Consider the following 8,958-nt stretch of genomic DNA (forward strand, 5'->3'; position numbering starts at 1 on the left):
TGCGCAACGCTGAACTCATACGTCATCAGCCCGGAGCTGCTTCCGTGTACAACTGTTCACACAAGCTACATTAAAGTGATCATTACATTTTGAATATGGATATTTTTACACAGTAGGCCTTTGTTCACCCCCGGAGCTGTGTGAGACACTTTTTTTTTACATTTTTTTTTATTTAACTTCTTTTGGACTGATGCATGCAACACCCGCTGAGTCCGACTGGATTCGTCTGAAAAAAGAAAGTCATATACACCTAGGATGACTTGAGGGTGAGTAATTTATGGGCTAATTTTCATTTTTGGGTGAACTAACCCTTTAAGTAATAAATAAAATTTTGGGGAAAATAAAGGTAATTTAATATTACAATTAAAACATTGAATGATTATTCCTTAAAAATAAGGTTTTAATAATTTTAGTAATAGTAGCAGCCTGTTAAGTACATTCTACTTAACAATAGTAATATATTTCTGCCAATGCCTTCAAGTTAAACCGAACTTTTATTTTGACGGGTTGCCGTGAATACCTTTACATTTTTGTGTGTATATGATATGAGGATAGTTTTACTCATATGAAACGGTCAAATGCTCATGACGTGACTCTCTGCAACACCCGCTGAGTCCGACTGGATTCGTCTGAAAAAAGAAAGTCATATACACCTAGGATGACTTGAGGGTGAGTAATTTATGGGCTAATTTTCATTTTTGGGTGAACTAACCCTTTAAGTAATAAATAAAATTTTGGGGAAAATAAAGGTAATTTAATATTACAATTAAAACATTGAATGATTATTCCTTAAAAATAAGGTTTTAATAATTTTAGTAATAGTAGCAGCCTGTTAAGTACATTCTACTTAACAATAGTAATATATTTCTGCCAATGCCTTCAAGTTAAACCGAACTTTTATTTTGACGGGTTGCCGTGAATACCTTTACATTTTTGTGTGTATATGATATGAGGATAGTTTTACTCATATGAAACGGTCAAATGCTCATGACGTGACTCTCAGAGAAGTTCTGGAGACTTCATGTATTTATGTCCTCATTTAGTGAGACGGCAGATGCTAAAATCACCGCAAGCGTCACACGCGCTTCAGTACGAGTGGTAAACAAAACCGCACATCTGCGCCATTCATTGACACAGAGACAGGCAGAATTCATATTTAAATATGAATTGTTTTGCAGCTTAATATTTACAAATACTAGTGGGAGTGTGCTCTCTTGTGTGTGTGTGTGTGTGTGTGTGTGTGTGTGCGTGCATCGGGCGGAACTCGCTGTGAGTGATACAGACTTCTGTTGTGATCTGGCGCTATAGAAAAAAAATAATTAAATATAATTAACTTGACCTTCAGAGGGGGGGGCGGGCCGCCCTCCTAATATAATGGCAGGGGAAACACTGCAGACCTAGGACATATTCTTATCTTCAACCAAAATACCATTTAAAAAAAACAATAAGTTCACAAGCAAAATCTGCTTCACATGTTTTTGTCCTAACCAGACACAACTAGGGTTGTGACGGTGAGGAAAATCTGTGATGTGACTGTCGTTCGGCACGCTGCATTGAGCAGCCGCGTTCAGTTTTTAATTGTAGTGTCTGTTCTTTAACTGAACTAAATGATTTTTATTACTATAAAAAAACAAAATGACGGTGGGGGTCGGTGACACGGTGTTGTGGCTTAACACCAGTATCACCGTCAGCACCGCCTATGCATGCGATTGTGACTTAACCTCATTTAACAGTGAACAAAAACAAAAATTGTGGCTAAATTTGATCAATTAGGATTTTACCACAAACACCCTGTGGGACAATTGTAAACACTCATTAAACCTGCAGCAACACACAAGAGAACAAGCGGTGCAAAGCTAGTGAAGAAATGTTAGCGTTCGAAAACAAAGGCAGACTGCTGTGCAGACACGTACAGGGCCAGACTCTCAAACACGATTAGCAGGTGACGGAAGCGTAATTTTTCAGGCAGCCCATCAGTTCCCATTTCTCACAGAACTGCAATACAGTGTTAAGTTCTATTCTGCTATTCTGAGCCTGTGATTGTATCAAGGGCATTTTGTGCATCAAATAATCCTTGGCAAGACAACGTTATCAAAAACAGCTGGAGCTGAGGGAGTCTTGTGCGTGCGGAAATAACAAAGGCTTTAAGTGTTCCTAACAGTAACAGTTTGAGTGTTCTCAGCTGTTTGACGGCTTCTTTTAACACATTCTTCCTCAAAGTCTCTTTAACATTGAAAACCAGAGAGGTGTGGCTTCTCACAGCGACGCTGATCAGAGATGGAGGATGTCATTATACTTAAAAACTTGTGCTCTGTTCTATTCTAGAGTGTGTATGTGCGTGAGTGTAAAAGTATGCAAGAGACACCAAAAAAAGACTCAAGCACTGACATTTTTAATATGCACAGTATGCATTCAGGGAAAAAAAAAACTTCCAATCTACACATGTGACTGATGCTGAGAGGATGGAATAAATAAATGCATATATATTTTTAAATAACAAATAATTAAATATTAATGTTATATTATTTTATATTATCGATATACATATTAGAGATGTCATTTAAAGGGATAGTTCACTCAAAAAAGAAAATTAATGAATTAGTTACCCTCATTTCGTTCCAAACCCGTAAGACCTTCGTTCATCTTCAGAACACAAATTAAGATATTTTTGATGAAATTCGAGAGCTTCCTGACCCTCCATAAACAGCAACAGAACTACCACTTTCAAAGCCAAGAAAGGTAGCAAGGACATTGTTAAAATAGTCCATGTGGCATCAATGGTTCCGCCTCTTTAACTTTTAATCTGAATGTACAAAGCCACCTGTTAGCTGAAATATCCACAAAATTAAAAAAACAACACTGAAATAAGAGCGTGTGGTTTATAAAGTTGAGACATTCTATAATGCTTAATGTAAAAACGCTTAACGTGGCTAATGTTTAAGATGTTTTTTAAATGTTTAAAAACATTGACCAAAAATGTACCATATCAGCAGCAGGAAGCATCCTTAATTTATAACCTTTAAGCATTTCACACATAAGCACAGAGATTAGAGAGGACATGAGCGCAATATCTAAACAAGAGCACAGAACCATGACTGTTCTTATAGGAAGAAGTGTTATTCAGCATACGTCTTAACGTGCAGGTCATTAATTTAGCGTTATCAGCCTGACGCAAGCACTTTCCTTTCATCTCACGTTCTCCCACACGAAGGTGACTTTACGCCTGCCGTGCGCAACTGAACGACAGTGACACTGAAGGAATTAAAAGAGAGCAGAAAAAAGGAAGAGGTAAAGGGAGAATCGCTATTTGCATTCTTCAACCAAAGTTCCTGCACCCCTCCCATCACTCCGCATTGATTTTCTCATTCGCCTCATCCATCTTGATGTAAAAGGCCTTGATATTTTGACTAGCCGCTATCTCTCTTGTATCGAGAGGGTGCGCATTATTTACTGCTGTCTACTTGTGGTGAGTACACATTAATTAATCAATATGACGCTATTCTTCCGGACATGTAGCCAGCGAGTGGTGATACATCAGGGAGAGATGAGGCCAGGCGGAGGGAACGGCTACTACATGAGAATCTGCCCCGGGGGCCAAAGATTACAGTATTCCTAGCAAGGACACTGCAGCTATCAAGAGGGTGATGAGAGACAACTGATGGCGGTCACCAGTCACCGTGATGAGAGCTGATTTTAAGTGCAAATGTTTGTATACTGCACATAAGGAGCACTACCTTCGGTTGCAGGAAAGAGATTCTGTCCCTCGCTATTGGTTTCAGCCAGTTTGCCTGTCCGCAGTAAAACTTCAGCGAAGTCTTCTTGAGGGTTGTAGTCGTACGAGGAATACACATCCTTGGACTGAAAAATTAATAGAGGACAACAAGGGATATTACACTTTGGTTTTTGCTTATTTATTGCATATTTTGCATAAAGCTTTGAAATTTGACCTAAAATATCTATTACATGACAGAAGCCAATACCTGTCAGTTGAATTTTAAATTTAATGAAGGTCAATGTTATATTTATACCTTATCATCTAGTAGGCTGTATAATTGGCCTAGAAGCAGCGGTTACAATCATACAGAAGAAATTTGTTTTGTATTATTTTGACCAAATACAGTCTACAATCAAATGCTTGGGTTTAAATTTTTCTGAGAATGAAAGGGGGGGGGGGTTACTTTATCAAACTAATTTACTTTATCAAAAATACAGTATAAAAACAGCAATACAAAATTTATTTATTTATTGTTTGTTTGTAATATATTTTAAAATATATGTATAATGTAAAAAGTACTCAAGAAACATTTGTATTATAATCATTGTTGAAAATAATTGTCTGCTTAATATTTGTGGAAACTTTGATATTACATATATATTTGCATGTTAAATACATATTATACATATTTTTCAGAAATTTGATTGATAAAAAGTAAACAAAAACAGAATTTATTATTTAAATCTTTACTTTTTATAAATTTAAAGCAAATTTTCGGCATTGCTGAAAAAGTATTAATTTCTTACAAAAAAAAAACAAACAAAAAATCTTACTGACCCCAAACGTTTGAATGTTAAAGTATGTAATTTTTGAGGGAGAGACATTTTGTTAAATACTATACATCATATGACTTATTTTAAAAAAGAACTGTTTTTAAGAAGTAGAAGTAGAAGAACTTGCGCATGCACATTCCTGAAATGTAAAGGAACAGTTTGCCAAAAACTCAACCATATATCCTGGTGACACTTTTATAAGGAATAAGAACTACGGAACCATCGAAATAAACATAAATGTGGTATGAATTAATAAAAATGAATAAATAATAATAAAACATTTATTGTGTCATATTCCAAGTTTTCTGAAGCCATATGATAACTATGTGTGAAGAACAGTTCAGTGTTATTCATTGAAATTCTTGACATCCCTGATTTGAAGTTTGAAAGCTTAAAGGGTTAGTTCACCCAAAAAGGAAAATTAGCCTGTGTTTTACTCACCCTCAAAGCATCCTAGGTGTATGTGACCACCTTCTTTCAGACGAATCTAATCGGAGTTATATAAAAAATTGTCCTGGTCCCTCCAAGCATTACAATGGGGTTAAGTGGGTGTTGGTTGTCAACAGTTCAGAAGACGTGAAATAAAGCACGCGCATCCGTAATAAAACGTCCCTCACACGGCTCCGGGGGGTGAATAAAGGCCTCCTGTAGCGAATCCATGCATTTTTTGTAAGTTAAATATCCATATTTCAAACATAATAAACACTTTTTTTCCTCACTTCCGCTGACAGTCATACGTGGAAGCCGTTCCGGCGGATGATGTAAGACGTCGACGTTGCATGATTAGTGACGAACGTGGAGACAAAACAAAACGCCAGACAAGAATCAGAAGTACAAAACAAGGATTTTTAAAGAAAAATGTCGGAGGATTTTGATATAAGCCAAGAGGAGACTGGTTTTCCTTTGCTAAAGTAAGGGAACTGTGTTTCCTTTGCTCCTGCATTTCTCAGAGGCGCCAACGTCTTACGTCATCTGCCGGAACGTCTTCCACTTGGATTCGTCTGAAAGAAGAAAGTTACATACACCTAGGATGCTTTGAGGGTGAGTAAAACACAGGCTAATTTTCATTTTTGGGTGAACTAACCCTTTAAGATTAATTGCACAGAAAAATGTGACCTGTATATTACTCAAAACATCTCCATTTGTGTGGCACTGAAGAATGTCCACATGAAGGTAATTAAATGATGACAAAATATCTTTAATCTACCCTAGAATAATGGAACACTCAGAACTAAACATCATATTTACATTATTACAGCAGCGATTTAGTCAAAACATGGGAATGACAGAGAGATACAGAGAGAGAAATAAATAAAGCTGTATGAGAAAAACACAAACAGATGAGAGCCAGAAGGAAGGAGATACAGTGAAATTTACCATATTGACATATGGAACATCGAACAGCTCCTCGTAGAAAGGACTGCACCCCTGCCTCTCCAGATTGGTGTTTTGATTGGCCGCACCAGTACGGTTTCTTTCCACGGCTTGTCCCTGAGAGGAGATAAACGTTCATAGAATATTTTCATAAAACATTCACAGACATGCATGCAGGAGCCATTAATGTTTTAGCCGCGCTCGTAAACGTTCGTAAGGCGCCAGAGCCTTCTGCCAAGGATGGGGAGTTTTTGATTCTGGCCTTGACAGACAGTCACCATGGAAGGCCATTAGAAATGCACAAGCTTCAGCTTGTCATCCATCGACCATTTCACAGGAAGGACTTGGGCAAATCTCACATATGGAGGACACAGAAACAGGAACTCATAAAAACAAACCGCTTCACAAAGAGACACGCAGACGTCGGTCGGGGAGAAGTTTGTTCAATCATGCCAGGTTTTAATGGCCTAACAAAACCTGCCAAAAAATGTGCAGGCGAGTCTCACTGTTGAGCTCTGTCCAACCTGTTCCTGGCGGTGGTGTTTTGAAGAGGAGTGATGCATAATGGAGCGAAGCACGCGGTTACACTTCAGAGAGCGGCGAATAAAACCTTTCAGGCTGAATTTAAATGGGACTTACGTGCAGTGGGTGCAGTAAGCTGAGGGACTCCCTCCACCAATGGGAGTTGCTGACGGCGGTCAGCACGGCTCTGGTGTTCATGGTGGTGTTGGTCAGGACCTCTATAGTGCAGGCTGTGGTTCTGTGCAGCAGGTCTGTGGGGTTAATTGATCCAGGAACAGCAGCTCCGGCCTGCTATGGGCAACCAAGAAAGGTTACACATGAGCCGTACTGATCAAATTACAGTGGTTATAGCTGAACTACAATAAACAATATATACACACAGTAGGTTTTTTTCCTTCTACAGACACCTTTGACTTTCACACTAGGGGTTTTAAGACAGTATTTTCTACAAAACTGCTGTGAAACTGCGTGCTTTATAAATAAAGGAGAACTGACTTGACAAATCAGGACCATGACGCTGTTATTTTAATTTTACATTTTTATTTTATTTTATAAATGTAATGATGAAATGAAGAAACCACAAACAAACCATATCACTACATTTTTTATTTACCATTTAATAAATTTATATTATATAATACATGTAAATGCATGTCAATATTTTCAAAATATATACTGTATGTACGTGTCATATATATATATATATATATATATATACACACACATAATAAATATACACAGTACACACATATATATAATATAAACAAAAACTTTTATTTTACCATATGGTAAAACTTTTTATTTACACTAATTATATTATTGTAACGCCCCTATGGACTGTTTATTGTGGTTTCTTCCCCTTTTGTTGGTTTAGCCCATACTAACAATTAGTTAATCACCTCATTATGCTCACCTGTCTGCCCCTCGTTATCTGCCCTATATTAGTTCCGGTCTCTGGTATTCTGGTTTGTCGGTTATTGTGATTGTTACCCTGTGCGCGCGCGCGCGCGCGTGCATGTGCGCGTGTGCGTGCGTGCGTGCTTCCTGAATCTGCCTTGTTGTGTCTACATTAAAAGTCATTGTTGGAATCCTTGTCGTCCTGCCTGCCTCCACACACCGTGCCCGTGACAATTATAATATATTATGGGTTAGTGTTAGTTAATTTCATTTCATTTTGCTTCATTAATTTACTGTACTTCATTTTATTTATTTTAATTTAGTTTCTTATTATTTTTTAATTTATTTATTTTATTGGATTAATGTGTATAAATTAATTATGCTAAATAAGACCAGGACAATGCATTCAGAAAGTAAACAAGGTCAATTTTGACGTCTGGTTCATTTTAATGCTAGAACAGTCAACAAGGCTACAAATCAGACTTTGAGATCTGACATACATTTAACAGGGGCTTGTGTCAGAAGTGGACTTCTAAACACACCAAAATCAAAGCGGGCAGTCTGGACATTTATTTTCTGCTGTTTATTCACAGACAAGTCCAATCATGTAAACTCGGGTAAACTGTTAATTGCAAAAATGGCCAAACGTGTTGGTCTACAAGCAAGCACTGTGTAAATGTGATTAATAAATAATTCATCAGATACTGTAAATGTTATCATGTTGCAATTAGGTGGCAAGTATGCTAATTTACTTAAGGCAAGCGTTACCCAGCGGGGAAAATACAGACACAAAGAAACTGGAGGAAATCCCAGCAGGGACAGAGATTTCCATTTAATCCTATAAAACAAACAAAAGCACTACTATAGTCATCACATCGAGCTAATCTCAACATGCATTATAAATGAAGGTAAAGGCACAGAGATGTAAATTAACTCCTGAGCGAGAAAGCTCTCCGCCATCAGTGGAGCAGCTCACTGTAGCAACATGACAAAAACTGAAACAAACGCACGTATTTACATGGTATATACATGCGATGAGAGGTGAACTTTTCAAAAATGTCAGAAACATTGCGACTGTGTGTATAAACCCAAACCACGTATCTGACCTCATCAATACTTCATTCAGCTTTAAATGCACATTTAGCAGATAAACAACGCACTCACATTTACGCAAATATATTTTTGTGTGCACATGAATCTTTAAGCATGTCTGTGGCGTCTTTTCTCATGGTAAGGTGAAAACAGTGCTTGCTATGAGTAAAGCAGCTGAGCTCTGCAGCTATAACTACAACGTATGAAAAATGAAGCATTGAGTATGTTATTGAAGCATTGAACTCAGAGTTCAGTCAAAGGCTGTGCTTTACAGCCTACTATAATGTAATAATCCAGGAGAAGATTTTTTATAGCCATGAATGAAGCATTGGTGCTCAAGTAAAAATGCGTAACGAAAGCACGAAGCCCAAATCGACCCTTTTTACTTTCTTATTGCAGGTTCACGGTCCTATTGTGAATGATTTATCTGTGCATGTTATTAGAAATTTAAAAAAAAAAGTTTATAATCTTGTATTTATTAAATAATAATAATAAGACAAAATGAGATATAGATGTGTATATATA

The 8,958-nt window shown here is 37.3% G+C and overlaps 1 pseudogene; it reads right to left on the reverse strand.

Annotated features, from left to right (window-relative positions):
• LOC107555605 (neuroblastoma-amplified sequence-like) overlaps positions 1-8,958 on the reverse strand; it is a 197,259-nt pseudogene that overhangs the window by 87,696 nt on the left and 100,605 nt on the right.

The sequence above is a fragment of the Sinocyclocheilus grahami genome, unplaced genomic scaffold (assembly GCF_001515645.1).
Source record: "Sinocyclocheilus grahami isolate Dianchi unplaced genomic scaffold, SAMN03320097.WGS_v1.1 scaffold540.1, whole genome shotgun sequence".
Taxonomy (NCBI): domain Eukaryota; kingdom Metazoa; phylum Chordata; class Actinopteri; order Cypriniformes; family Cyprinidae; genus Sinocyclocheilus; species Sinocyclocheilus grahami.